Source organism: Chaetodon trifascialis, chromosome 9 (assembly GCF_039877785.1).
Source record: "Chaetodon trifascialis isolate fChaTrf1 chromosome 9, fChaTrf1.hap1, whole genome shotgun sequence".
NCBI lineage: Eukaryota > Metazoa > Chordata > Actinopteri > Chaetodontiformes > Chaetodontidae > Chaetodon > Chaetodon trifascialis.
Genome location: NC_092064.1, coordinates 8,334,353 through 8,348,336, shown reverse-complemented (window position 1 = coordinate 8,348,336; position 13,984 = coordinate 8,334,353). Strand labels below are relative to the sequence as shown.

The 13,984-nt window shown below is 40.4% G+C and overlaps 1 protein-coding gene across 3 annotated transcripts in view; it reads left to right on the top strand.

Moving 5' to 3' along the window:
• Nucleotides 1-13,984, top strand: part of lsamp (limbic system associated membrane protein) — a 434,254-nt gene that overhangs the window by 379,428 nt on the left and 40,842 nt on the right. The gene's annotated exons all lie outside the window — the stretch shown is intronic.

The window sequence follows — 13,984 nt, the reverse complement described above, 5'->3', positions numbered from 1 at the left end:
TCAGCTGTGTGCGTGTGTGTATGTGTGTGTGTGTGTGTGTGTGTGTGTGTGTGTGTGTGTGCATGTGAGGAGCACTGTGGGGTGGTCTGTAGCTGAGTGTGTCAGGTGCACTGCACTCCACCAGCTGTTCACAGCTCTTCACACAGCAGGCGCCAACGAGCTAGTTGAGAGTCTACAGATCTGGAACCCAATGACAGCGAACACAATGGCAGCTCCTCATTTTTGCATTTCCTGGCTAATGACACACTCTGCAAGTTGTGCAAACTCTGTCTGCCGTACGTTATCACAATCTATTATCTATTTTTAATCCACTGGCTTTTCAGTTGTTTTAAATTGGTCGTAGATTTTTGTACTCGAGTTCAGGGATGTGACTAATTATTATTTTCATTAATATTCAAGCTGTGAAACAGTAAATGGTGAAAAATGTTCATCACAATTCCCCAGAGCCCAAGGTGACACCTTATTGTAACTCTTTTGTCCAAACAACTGTCTAAAATCACAAAATATTCAATTACTGTAACAGTTGTAATAAATAGAGGTAATCCAAACATTTGAGGAAAAAAATAGAATGTGCAGTATTTAAATCTGAAAAATGACACTTGAGAAACCACAACCAAACCATGCTTGCTGTTGTCTGCACCCTTTTACCATGCTGATGTGGTATTTACCAACAAGCCCTTTACCCTTGGCACTTGGCCTTACTGAGGAAGGAAAAGAAGCAACTCTGAGTTCTGCTTGTGCTGTGTTGTGAATGTCCTGAAGTATAGTTCTCACACAGGCACTAAACCATTAAAGTGCCGCCTGTGTTGTGTGGATCAGGAGTAGGGTGTGCTGTAAGCTGATTATTGCAGTATCACATCACAGAGAGCCGCAGGTACATCCAGTTTTGACGGTTTTGACCATTCATTTTATTTTATTTTTTTTAATCAATATCTCGTTTGAATTTACAAGCAGTTGTTGATGTTCAGAAGAAATTTCCTGAAATGAACTATGCTTGCCTGTAGAAGAAATTAACATTATTTGTTCAATCGAAATGATGTGTAAGACTTTAGCAAATAAGTTGATTTATTTAAGTGGGAGTGTGCTAACTAAATATGCTTATTATATCAATCCCATTGTGCCTTTGTTATTAGCATGATAGTGGTCAATCTACGAAGCTGCAGACTGAAATAAAGAATCCCCAGTATCGGGTTAAATGTTAATGGCTGCTAACCTAGGAGTCTTCAGCCTCTAGTCTGCAGAGTGGTCTGAATTCTTAATGGTTCCACACACATGCAGGCACAGCTGTGTTTCCATCACTTTTGGGGACATTACATAGACTTATATTCATTTCCTGGAGATTTACCCTAAACTTAACCTTAAACCAAGTCTCCACCTTGAAATTTAATGATTTACCTAATGATGACTCACATGTTGTCCCCATAAGGATAGTGAGTCCCCATAATGTGACTAGGCAAACAGATTTATGTCCCTACAACATACACATCCACACACACAGTGAGATACACACCTGCACTCTCTCCATTGTGGGGCGCACTTTAATATGATGGTTTGTATCAAATGGGGGCAAATCCAGTAGTATTGATTAGTTAGTGTTGATTGCTGGTTTGACTTCCACAAAACACCCTTGATAGACTTTAAGGATCAGGGGAATTACGCTGAAAGGCCATCCGAATGCCACAATAAGACAAGCTGTAATTTGAGAGACCCCTTTTTATGCCTGAGTTAACAATGAGACTGTATGATCTTGCTTTGAACTTATAGCTTCACTTTTGAATTTGCATAAATCAAATAAGATCCTGTCAACATTTTCTAGCGTGTTGTAAAATCAGTACTTCTACTATGTATTTATGGCAAGATAAGATAAGAAAACGCTTTATTAATCCCCTATAGGGGAGAATAGGGTGTTACAGGCAGCATCACTAGTATCAGGAATATATAAAAGGGACAACAATGAAACACTCCAGTGTTTATTTTTATGGAAAAGATGATGAACAAAATGATCAGCTGTAAAATATTCATTTGTTCAGTCAAAGCACCACAGCTCATTTAGATTTAAAACTTTTTGATTTTGAATAGAATTACTGAGGTTGAAGCTATACTTTTTAAAATTTCATCAGTTCATGTGCCAAAGGGATAAAGTTATTATTGGCATCATAACTAGCTTAATTATTGATAGGTAAAAGCTTTGCTAATGATGAATACATAAAAAAAGAGTATAGTCACTGCTGTGTTGTTCTTACTGGAACAGCAATAAGGAAAATAAGTGAGGGGAAAAAACTGATTTGCACAACACCACTGACTCGCTATCCAGGTTTTGCTGAACCAGCTATACTGGAAATGGCTTTGGAATAAGAAAGAGGAGGTGATGGTGCTTGCACACTGGGAGGAAAATGGAAAGTGGTGGGGCATAAAAGGCACCTGAACTGAGCTGTGTAGCTGTATGGGTTGTGGGAGGTCTTGTGATCTCTAATAACCCTTGTCTGGACAAAGTGGCATAATGAGAAATGGTATATGGAAGTGGAAGAGCAAAGGGCAGGAAGTGGTATTAAACAGTTGAAGAAATGGTACCTGTAGAGGGAAAGGCGGCCATTGCAGCCAAGATTCTGTAACCTTGGATTTAGCTTGTCTAGCCATCTTTGTTTTTCTCATTATCATGAGCTATATGGTATTGTAAGCCTCTAAATCATCTGATGGCTTGAATGCAAAATCTGCTTTGCCGTTTTTGGCAAGCCCTTCACACTTTGTGGAAGCCAAGCTTAAAGTGGGAAGCTATTGCTCCTCAGGAGGCAAAGGATTAACAGAGGTACCTCCGTTAGGCCTAGATAAGAATTACAGCTTATATGGAATATGTGACCAGCCACAAGAAAACCAGCAACAAGTCTCCCAGGGGGCATTTTGAGTTATTTACAGATTCTGAAAGTGTAGTTTCTAAGCTTTCCAACTATGTCTAACACATGGAAATCTGAAAATATTTGAAGAAGATGTGGCCATTTGAATGTAGACAGTGATTCTCACCTACCAGGGGAGCCAGGTAACACAGTGCTGCTCATTGCATCTCATTTACATAAGTCCAACCCCCTACTGGTCTACCTATCAGTGACATCTGGTATCTGTTAGCCTGCAGGACAGGACTATTGTAGTAGTTTAAACAATGGCTATCAAATGGAAATGGAAATTCTTTTTTTACAAAAAGCCCCTGAATAAAAATGAAAAGCAAGAAGGGCAATATACTTACGAGTTAGAAGGAGCAAATGTAGATACTCATTTCTAATATTAAATAAAATAAAATAAATTCTGTCACTCTGTGAGTGCAAGTCAACTTTATTGTCAATGCTGCTGTATGTACAGGACATTAACAGAGGCCGGCACTTGATGATCATAAACTCCACAAGGGGTGAACAGTGTCTACAAATCACCACTGCATCTTGACACCAAGCATCCCTGATATAAACACAGACCCTGCCGCCGTGGGTCTTACCTCCTTCAATGAGGGCTCTGTCTGCTCGGTAGCATGTTAGTCAGTCCAGCTGGATGGCGGAGTCCGGTATGCTGTTATTGAGCCACGTTTCCGTAAAAACGAAAACACAGCACTCTCTCACGGTCTGCTGGGTTGATCTCAGAAGGTGTATATAGTCCAGTTTGTTGTCCAAGGAGCGTACATTGGCAAGTACGATAGATGGTATAGCCGGCTTGTGTGGATTCGCCGCTAGCCTGGCCCAGATACCTCCGCGTTTTCCCCGCTTCTGCCTCCTCTCGCACCGCCTGCAGCACTTCCTCTGTGGGTGTGCTGCAGTAGTGGGGGTTGGTGTCAAAATGGGCTGCCGGAGTAGGCCGAGGTCGAGTAACTCCTTAGCTTGTGCCGGGTTTAATTTGCAGATTGCTGCGTTGCCGATGTCAAAACGAGTCCCACAGTTGTATGTGCGCATAGACAAGCCCGACGAAAACATAAAATCACTCAAACACACCGACGAAGACAAACATGTAGACACCATATTATCGGGACAGAGAGGAGCCACTGCGTCCGCACCCACCGCCATCACTACTACTACTCTTCATTGTATTCTTCATCGTCTTCATCTTCAGCTAAGGTCAACTGTAGATTAGGGATGTTCTCCAGTGTAATGCAGTTGCTCTCGTCGATTTCTTCAGTTTCATCTTCTAGTTCCGGTTCAGAATCAGAAGTGAGATCGTTGTCGGCATAACCAGAAGTTGCATAAGTAGCCATGTGGTTCCTTTTTAATGTGCAGCTGATTGGCCGAAAAAAGAACAGAAGCACGTGAATAGCCAAAGAAAGCCAGTATGCTAGTTTACTGTTGAATCGCCACACCCCCAACTAGGACTGAGGATTTCCTCTAAAACAACCCAAATTCAAATGCAAAGTTTATGGTTTTAAGGCCCCCAATACTGTTATTTGAAACATGGAGTGGCTTCTTCATGATTTCAACTTACATATTCTGCAAAAAAAACAAAAATCACTAATTTAAAAAAAAAAAATAATAAAAATTTCTTTGTTTACACAACTTGCACCGGGCCGACTTGTTGCTGGTTTTCTCGTGGCGGGTCACATATATAAACACAGATATTTTTCATAAGGGCTGCCATTAGTTTTTTTTTAATATATATATGTAAATATCTGGCATTTTCTCTTGTTCGACCCTCCCTGGCCGCCTGTGTAGAGCTTGTTAGCAAAAACCGCTACTACACCTTTCTACCTCACACCTCTGCTTTCCCTCTTTCAGTGTGAACACCAATTAAATGTTCATGTGATTTGCGAGTTGCTGACCTTGCATGACCCTCATTGGAAGAACAGCTCTCAACCTGGAAAGAAAAACCATCTCCACAGTTAATCATCTTGTTGTCCCCAAATAGAGCAAGGTCCTCATATCGGGAGTGGATGGAAACATGATGCATCACAAATCCTCCTTCAGAAAAACTGAAAGAAAGCTCCCAACGCCTAACCACCCCCCACCCCCACCCCCACCCCCCTGCTTCCATCGGCGCCTCCAGCAGGTCATTGCATCTGTCTGATATCCAGTGCCTCCTTTGAAAGTTTCACAGGCATCTCACAGGGTTTTTAAAGCTGTCACTGCTGATGGATACAGTTGGGACTAGGAGGAGGTGGTGTCTTCTTCTCTGTCATCACCTCTCTCATCTTGACTTTTCTTCTTCTCTGTTTTTTGCAACAGCTAAGAGGGAGTAGAATGTAGGGGGGATCCACTGGTGTTGCCAGGCCACTTAAGCTCCTTCTCCTGCAACAATAACAGCAGCGTCAGCCCACTTCTCAGACCCATGCATTCTCTTTCCTTTCAATTCTGCAGTGCCAGGCGGAGAGGAATTAGTGTGTGTGTGTCTCTGCTCAAAACACCCCGAGGTCTCAGATCAAATGAGATCGGTGCTCCTCTATATTTTGCATGCTGTGACGTGATAGTACAGGCCAAATGTGTGTTCAAGTGTGTGTGGGTGGGTGGGGGGCTCATGCAATGCAGATGTGTCTTGTTGTTACATCGAGAAACAATGTCAACATGAATAATTGAAGGGATCAACAGCAGATATTAACAATGAGTCACACAGTATGGGGATGTACTGTTGAAGCCGCAGACGGCAAAATGTGTTTTTATGACGATGCTTGTGTGTGTGTGCATACAGGTGTGTGTGTATCATTCAGTAGTAAGATGACTACTGAAGGCTCAGCCACAAGGCTTAGTGTTAATCTAAAGAGATATTCTTTATCAACATGAGCACATTGCAGACATTCGGAGATGGAGCATGGCGATTACATTTTGCTCCCATCTCTCCGTTCATAGCTACTCTTTCCTTTGGCCTTTTTTTTTCCTCTTTCAAAAGTCAATCAGTAAGTCATATTATGTGTAAGGGTGTAAATTTATCAATGATTTCCACGTATGAGTGTCTGTGTGCTCACACACACTTCTCTTCTTCCTTTACCTCAAATAGCCAGATTAAAAAAATAAAAAATAAACGTCTATCAGCTCTTGAATGTCAAGATTCCCTAATTGTTGGTCTCAGTCTCTGCAATTCCCAGATTGTCCTGCTAAGGTCGAGGTGTTGAAATGGAAATGCAGAAAAAAGGGACAAATCAGGTGCACATAAGTATGCAAACAAACCCACAGCAGTTGTTCAGTCTCTGAGCTGTGACAGGGGCCACCTAGGTGGCCAACAGACTGGTCATGTTGTTCTTGTTGGGGCCTTTGGAGGGGAGGCTTTGGGCTGACCTTGTTTTATCGAAAGCAGGTAATTGGCAGTAAAGCTTCCAAGCACTAAAAGCTAAAAGCTAAAGAGCTGTGAGTGCTTTCTCCTGATTGTCTTCTAATGGTTTCAAATTAGCCAAGCATAATCGCACGCCTCTTACACACTTGCTGCAGCATCACCCCTGCAAATGTCACATTGAGAGCCAGTGGGGGGTAAATGTATGAGGGAGCAATATGAGCCCAAGGGGAAAAACACAAAACATGTGATATGGTATACACAGAACAGATGACAGTATAGATGATGTATTGCTCTAGGATACTGTAATGTCTTTGATATAAAACAACTGTAACTGTGCCCTTGCTTTGCTTGTTAAAAACATTCTTCACATAAACCCCAAAATGTTCTTTTATTTTGACACTGTTTCTTATTTCTTGTCCATAAAATCACACATATCTTGATAGTTTAACCTACAGTCAAAGTTCAAAGCTGTCTCATGTTGTTTATTGTTTCCTGTACGTATGCTAAAGGGTGGAATAGAGTTTGGTGAGGTAATCCTGGAATCGTAATGAACACTTTAGCTTGACTATAAAGCAATCTGACAGAGTCCAGGTGGACGAGGCTGCGTCCTGTATTACCTGCTGCCTTCCCCGCTTCTGTTCAAAGGCTAATTTCATGCTCAACACGCCTGCATCTGAAGTGGGCCGAGCAAGATTGTTGGCATATTTTTGATACATCAGAGAATGGACCACCTGTGAATAGAAGAAATGGAGAACAGAGGGGGGAGAAATGCAGAATGGGAAAGACAGGGGACTGGGAAAATTTGTTACAAGTGTTACAGAATTTTTGTGGCAGATGCAGCATGACAGGTTGGTCTGTTTGGTCTATTTCTATCCAGCAGTTCTTCTGTTATTTTTCAAGTATTGGTCCAGTCTCTTCTGAGGTTGGCAGTGTTGCACTCTGTATCACCAACCAGGGATGTTTTTTTGTTTTTTGTTTCCTCTGTAACTTTCAGGTCAAGCATTTCAGTTGAGTACAAAGTGTCCACTATATGAACCACTCTCCCCTGTGTTGTGTTTTTTAAATTGGGCAAGCCCATTGTCCAACTGTCAAATTAAACACCTTTGTTTTGCTGAATCACATTTAGCCAAATCTCGCCCTTTTGTTGTAAATGAGAGTGTTTGTCCAGGAGCAGGTGTGAAACAGGTGGGATTTACCATTGCTCATGGTACATCGTCATGTATATGCTTGTGATTTAGCCAAGTAGGACATGTTCCTGGACAAAGGCATGAGCCAGAGTAGCAGTAGTCCTAGCAGTAGTTGTAGCTCCCCAGTAAAAGCTAGTTAACACCCACCCAGGTTTACAGTCCCTGTACAGGGACTGTGATGCATCATAAACAGGTTAAAACCAACAATAATAGGTATGAAAAGCACATTATGCATGGCTGACTTCACAAAACGATCAGGCGGCATTCTTTTGCCACAGAAAGGTGGGAAACTAAGGTCGTACAGTAGGGTAGAAATCAATGGACATACAAACAGTGATTGTGAGATATTAACATCGGAGGGAGAGCACTTTCAGGAGGATCTACAAAAGCACAAGTAGCCACAGTAAATAAGAAAGCAACAGGACAAAACTGGAGAAATGGGACAGAGAAAGGGTGAACAGAAAGCATGCACTCAATGCCAGGAGAGAGAGCGCTCAGAGAATGTGTCCGCACGTGTTCATGGTGATGATAATTACACCATAAAGAAAGCACTTTTTAAAATAATATAAATGGCAAATACAGAAGAAAACAGACATCAAGATGCAATCTGTCCAGTTTAGAAATAAAAGTAAGTAAAGATTTTAAAATCAAAGATGAAAAATGAATAAAAGATATGGACCAAGGCCTTGATCAGTATCAACAAATGATCCAGGGTCAACATGGCGATGTGGGATGCTGATCCAGGAACATGTCCTACTTGGCTACGTCACATGGTGTTATGATGCACACCAACTGTCCCACTGGTACCAACTGTACCAAGTGATGTAAATCCCAGTGATACTGGGCTGGATTTTCAGCATCACTCAACTGAGAATTTGGTGGACAAATTACTTTATAAAAATGTTCACAGCTGCAGGATAATGTTTATTTACATTAAAAAAAAAAAAAAAAAAAAAAAATTTTAAAAAGCTCAGTGTAATTGCTAAAACATGAATTGGTGATTTTGGACATTTTCTGTCATTCACAGCAGATTGCCTCATAATAGACTTTTCTTAAAATGAATGAATCTCTACAGTCACCAAAACTCAGGCTTGTACTCTATATATTTCTGTAATATACTTTATATTATGTTACACATTACTGTGTTCCCCTTACACTATGTCTCATATCCCAGACTATATTCCACCATGCTATATTTTACTATTATATTATGTTAATATATTATATTGTTTGATTACATTCTCTACTTGTTTTCTGTTATAAATCTATATTAATACAGACAAACCCTAAGCATCATTAATTATGGCACATATCATATGTTATTAATCCCAACAACCTTGTATTTTGTCTTTAATTGGTCTTATACAGTTGTTGTTTTTTTTGTTGTTGTTGTTTTCATTCTTTAGGCTTATATAGCTCTTTTTACTTCCTTGTACTGCAGCAGCAACCCCTCAGGGCATCAGTAAATGCTTATTTTATATTATCTTATCTTATATAGTCCGTAATGAAAGGAGATTGAGTGGTTAATCATGCAAAGGTACAAGTTTAGCACTTTCATCGCCTTCCATTTCTTTCCACAGAGAATAACTTGTCTCATGGACCATGGAACAGCCTTTGGCTCTCTGTCTCTCTGTCTCTCTGTCTCTCTCGTCTCTATGCACAAACCTAAAATCACAAACACATTCCTGCCTAATTACTCTGGCTCTCTCTGCATCTCTCTGCTCGTTCTCACTCTCTGTCTCTTCTGTCTTTCACTCTCTTGTCTTTCTTTCTTTGAAGTTTGAAATTAGAGTGAAAGCAAGGTCAGAGTATTTATAACATTTTCATTAGAGCTTTATTATTTTTGAGGAATTGGAAAACCAAACCCAAGCAGGAGATCATTAGCCGGATGATCAGTTTGTGTCTGTTTTTTGTTTTCTTCCTGGGGGAGACCTGCCAGACCTGCAAAGGAAAATGCTCCTGCATACTGTAGCTGGCAATGTTTCCAATGAATGGAAATGAATTGTAATTGGTGTCTGAACGAATGAGAAAATAAAGCCTCTAAGGTGGAGAGGTCCGAGTGTATGTGACAGTGAGTGTGCACCTTTATATCGTACACAATTTGATGTTAAATGTGGAAATGTGGATGTTCTTAGCCCATGCCTGTGGGTCACACTAACCCTACTGCAGAGAAAACATTAGCAGAGAGTGCAGTGTATCTCTATGGAATTCATCCACCCTGCAGTTGCAGAGGTGAAGCGCTTTTCAAACAGCTGCCCTTTCCAGCAGCGTTCCTTGAAGGCTGACCTGTGACCTAGATAACAATTCCTTCCTTTCTTCTCCATCCTCCCTCTTCTTTCCTGATAGCTGGACACCAAGCTGTATATGGCTGCAAGAGCTGAAATGTCATTTGCACTTCTCTCCTTCACCACCATCTTCCTTTCTTCATCTCCTTCTCCTTTTCCATCTTCCTGTCTGGTCCCTCCCATTTATAGAGGTGACAGGGTTATCAGAGTAGGAGCGCTTGTTTCTTACTCGATCCATTTTTATCTACACCTCCCAGGATTAATTCTCCAACCAGACATCCTACTCAGCCAATCAACTTTCCCACCCCGCCCCACCCCACCCCGCTTTAGTTGTTTTTGAGGGGGAAAAAAGCCAATTGGATTCTTTGTCACCTCAATCGAGTGCCTCCGCCCTGCCATCCTCCCTGCTCCATCTCCTCATATCTGGAAAACACATCTTCATTTTGGCTTGGTGATTTGACTACAGCAATAACTCTGTATGACTTCATTTAAAATGCTGTTTGGCACAATTGTGAAAGTCTTGTCAGTTGGTATTAGAGAGATGGGTTACTTGTGGGGATTGTGTGTGTGTGTGTGTGTGTGTGTGTGTGTGTGTGTGTGTGTGTGTGTGTGTGTGTGTGTGTGTGTGTGTGTGTGTGTAAGAGAGAGAGAGGGGGGACACTGTTAGTGATGCTGTACAGAGACAAAGTCTCAATAATAACCTTGCTGGAGAAACAATCTGAAAGAGACAAACACTGAAATATTGTTTCTTTGAAAACATGGTCGATATGAAGGAAAGGGGCAGCTTTATTTCAATTCAACACAGCAACTCCTATCAGATTTAGATTGCGTATAAATTCCCACATGATGCAGCTCTCGCAAATGTGTTTACAACTTGGAACTCTTAAATGCTTTCACTATAGATTTTCCATATGTGGTTTTGTTAGTCACATAGTCAGGCAGGCAAGTACAGATTTTCAGTTGTAAATCAAGATAAGTCTTTAAAGCGTCATACAGGTATGCACCAAAATCACGAAATGAACCTGGAAACCTCACGACAGGAGGAAGCCACTGTACCTGCTGGCATGGATAACACCCACAACATTAGTACGAGGAGAGCGCATTCTTTATTGTAGGGCCACTGAGTAACTTTAATGGAGCAGTTGGAGTTTAAGTGCCCTGTTTACGGACAAATTGACAACAGTTGTTGAGGGCTGGCAGTCTGTTACTTTCCAGGCAGCTTTTTGCAACTGATTGTGCTGCTGTTCACACTTTTAAGCAGGTAACCCATAAACTTAAATGCTTTACTTCCCAACCCTGTTTTTAAAGTGTAAATAATTTGGATGGCTAAATAAATGCAAATTGGAGACTTGAGAGTAGAGTCTACTATTTAAATCATGGCAATCGAGGTTTATTGCACGACCATGCATGTGCAAGTCAAAGCTGCACAGTCTTTGTGTTTTCCAAGACTGCCATTTTGACACTTTTCCACCTCCTTAATTCACACTTCATCTGAATGACATGCAATATATAGTCTACATGCCCACAGGTGGTAAAGAACGACATCTTCCTTGCTTAAAGAACACACACTGAGGTGCATTGTCACTGGAAATGAGCTTTGCAACCACAATAATATTTTCTTACCAAACAATCTGTTTTAATTCACATGCTTAACATAAAACGACATGTGTACTCATGTGAGCACTGAGCTGCTGATTTTACAATGCTAACTCAATCTGTTATTCTGCAGCTTAAATGCTCCACATTGACACATTATGCAACAACTTCAAAGGGTCAAAACTCAAGCCCAAGAGTCCCAATGGGTTTAAAAATACAGCCACCACTCGATGTCTGGATTCAAAACCGCCTGCCATACATGCAGTACGTACTGATTTGGCTAAAAATTAGCATGTAGTATGTAGTATGCACACAAAAGCAAAATCACTTAATTACATTTTATATTATTATTTAGTTAAAGGATGGGTGTGCTGAGGTAAACTCAGACTGACTTTGAAGTTTGTGCTAGGGTTATTCATAATGTTAAATGATGGAAAGGATTGGAGCATACTGTGTTTTGAATGTGAATTAGTTTGAAGAGTGAGGCTGCAAGGATACAAAATCTATTGCCTTATGATGAAAACTTGATATGCAAGCTTTTTACCATTGATGATTATTGCATTATATATTCTATATTTATGGTCATCTATATTTCTACGGTGATTTATCAGCCACGACCGATCAATGAAATATACAGTTGTATATAAGCAAAGTGGAAAGAGTCTCAAACTGATGAAGGCAAGAGAGCCCAAGACTTCTGGTGAATAAAGCATGGTGCACTGAAGAAGACGTGTTTGATGTGTTTTAATTTTTAAGAAAGTCTTCTAAATTACTTATCACATCCCAAGCAATATTACTCAAATCTAAATACAATATTCTAAGTTAGCAAATGAAAAAGCCAAACATCTTTTCCTAGGTGTCCTTTAAGTCGTGTACTAATAAAACTGCATTATGTATAGAATCACAAAAGGTAGAAGTTCATCACATTCAAAGATAAAACAGCAATAAGTATGAGCTAAAAGTGTGCAGCTCTCGCCTCCTTCATTCTAAGATCTGCTGATCGTGGACAAACATCTCTCCAGAATAGATGCATTTTTATGTTTATGCACATTTAAAAAATACATTTTCATTTTTTTTGGCCATAGATATAGTGAAGTATTGGTTGTGTGCAGGTAAAGGTGCAGTAAATTGGGTAAAATATCATGAAAACGCTAGATAACGTCAGTGTTTCTTGTTTGGAACACCTCCTATGGTTTTCAAAGAATTATTATTCCCTGGGTCAGTTCAAGATATTGGTAGGGTTACCTTGCAATTAACAGTTAAAAGGAAAGTGATTTAGCAAGCTCGTTATCTTCTTTTTGTCTAATTGATGCACAAGGATATTTGAGGAGTATAAATTGTCTTATGAATGACAAGCTGATGTGAATGTGCTCAGTACAGAGCAGGTGCTGAATGCAGGTCGAGTGAACCATACGTATGGCTGCATTTGGTGAACAGTAACTCAAAATTTAAACATTTTTGACTTCGCTAGAATCACAAGTCTGCGTGTTCATGGCAACATGCACCTGCACAAAATATCACAGGCTGAAGTATCCCATGTCACGTCTTAGGTAGATGGCTTGTGAATATCGCAGCCTTACGCCTTTTTGTATATATTATTTTTCATATAAAAGCCAGGACCATCAGAGGATGAAGAAACATTTGGTGTATCGTGGGTAAGACTTTTGGGACTTTGGTTCACCAATAAAAATGCAGACATTTGTCAAATCACAAGGTGTCAGATGTGGAGCATGAAGTTAGTTTACAAGGCAACCCTGTCTCCTATAAAAGTTTATATGAAACAAATTTGCATTCATAATTGCTTGCGCTGACAAACATAATCACTGCCTGGATTATGTTCAGAGTCAATGTTTGTTTGAGTGAATGAGGCCTTACATTTTATGTACCATGCTGGAGTCTCTGGGATGTGGTCCTGGTGGACGGCAGGTGTACAGATTGCAGTGCTGTGACACCAGAAGGTGGGTTTAGGCAACAGAAGCACTTTGGTTCACATTACAACAAATGGCACTTCTCTTCATTACTATTGCTATAGTTTTGATATTTTTGCTTTAACAAGAATTGAATCTTCATGTACGTTCATTAAGGCAACTGCAGGGATTCTTTGAGAGTTCCCCCAAAAGAATACTTTGACTGTACAACCCTTCGCTCATGGTCAGTTCTATGAAGTAAATATCTCTGACTGACAAGATCGTTTATCACAGACATAATAATCAGATGTGGCTTGGATTGCTAAAAACTACATCCAAGCAGAGGCTGGTCATTTTGTTCATAAGAAACAGCGCTGGCGACATGTTGATTGACATGCAGATACACCTGTGGGTTGATGCTTAAGCCTCACCTAAATGCTGGATAGAATACGAAATAGAAATAGAACAGAATAGAATAGAAAGTGGGTAGCTAGGAATGATTAATCCACAAGGGACAACATGGCCTACAGTAAGGTGTGTTGAGCCCACAGGAATGTAGACACACACACATGCACGCATACCTGAAATTAGAATAGTAAATCCACAAATCACAGGTTTAGAGAAGAGAAAAATAAAGTTACACTTCTTCTTGTGCCTGCATTATGCATCTCGCATTTATCACATACCGAAGTCATTGATCATTATTTGTTTTTCTGGTCTCATATCTGTATCTGTATATGCAATACCTCATCCCAACCACTTCACAGTTTGTGAAAACAGT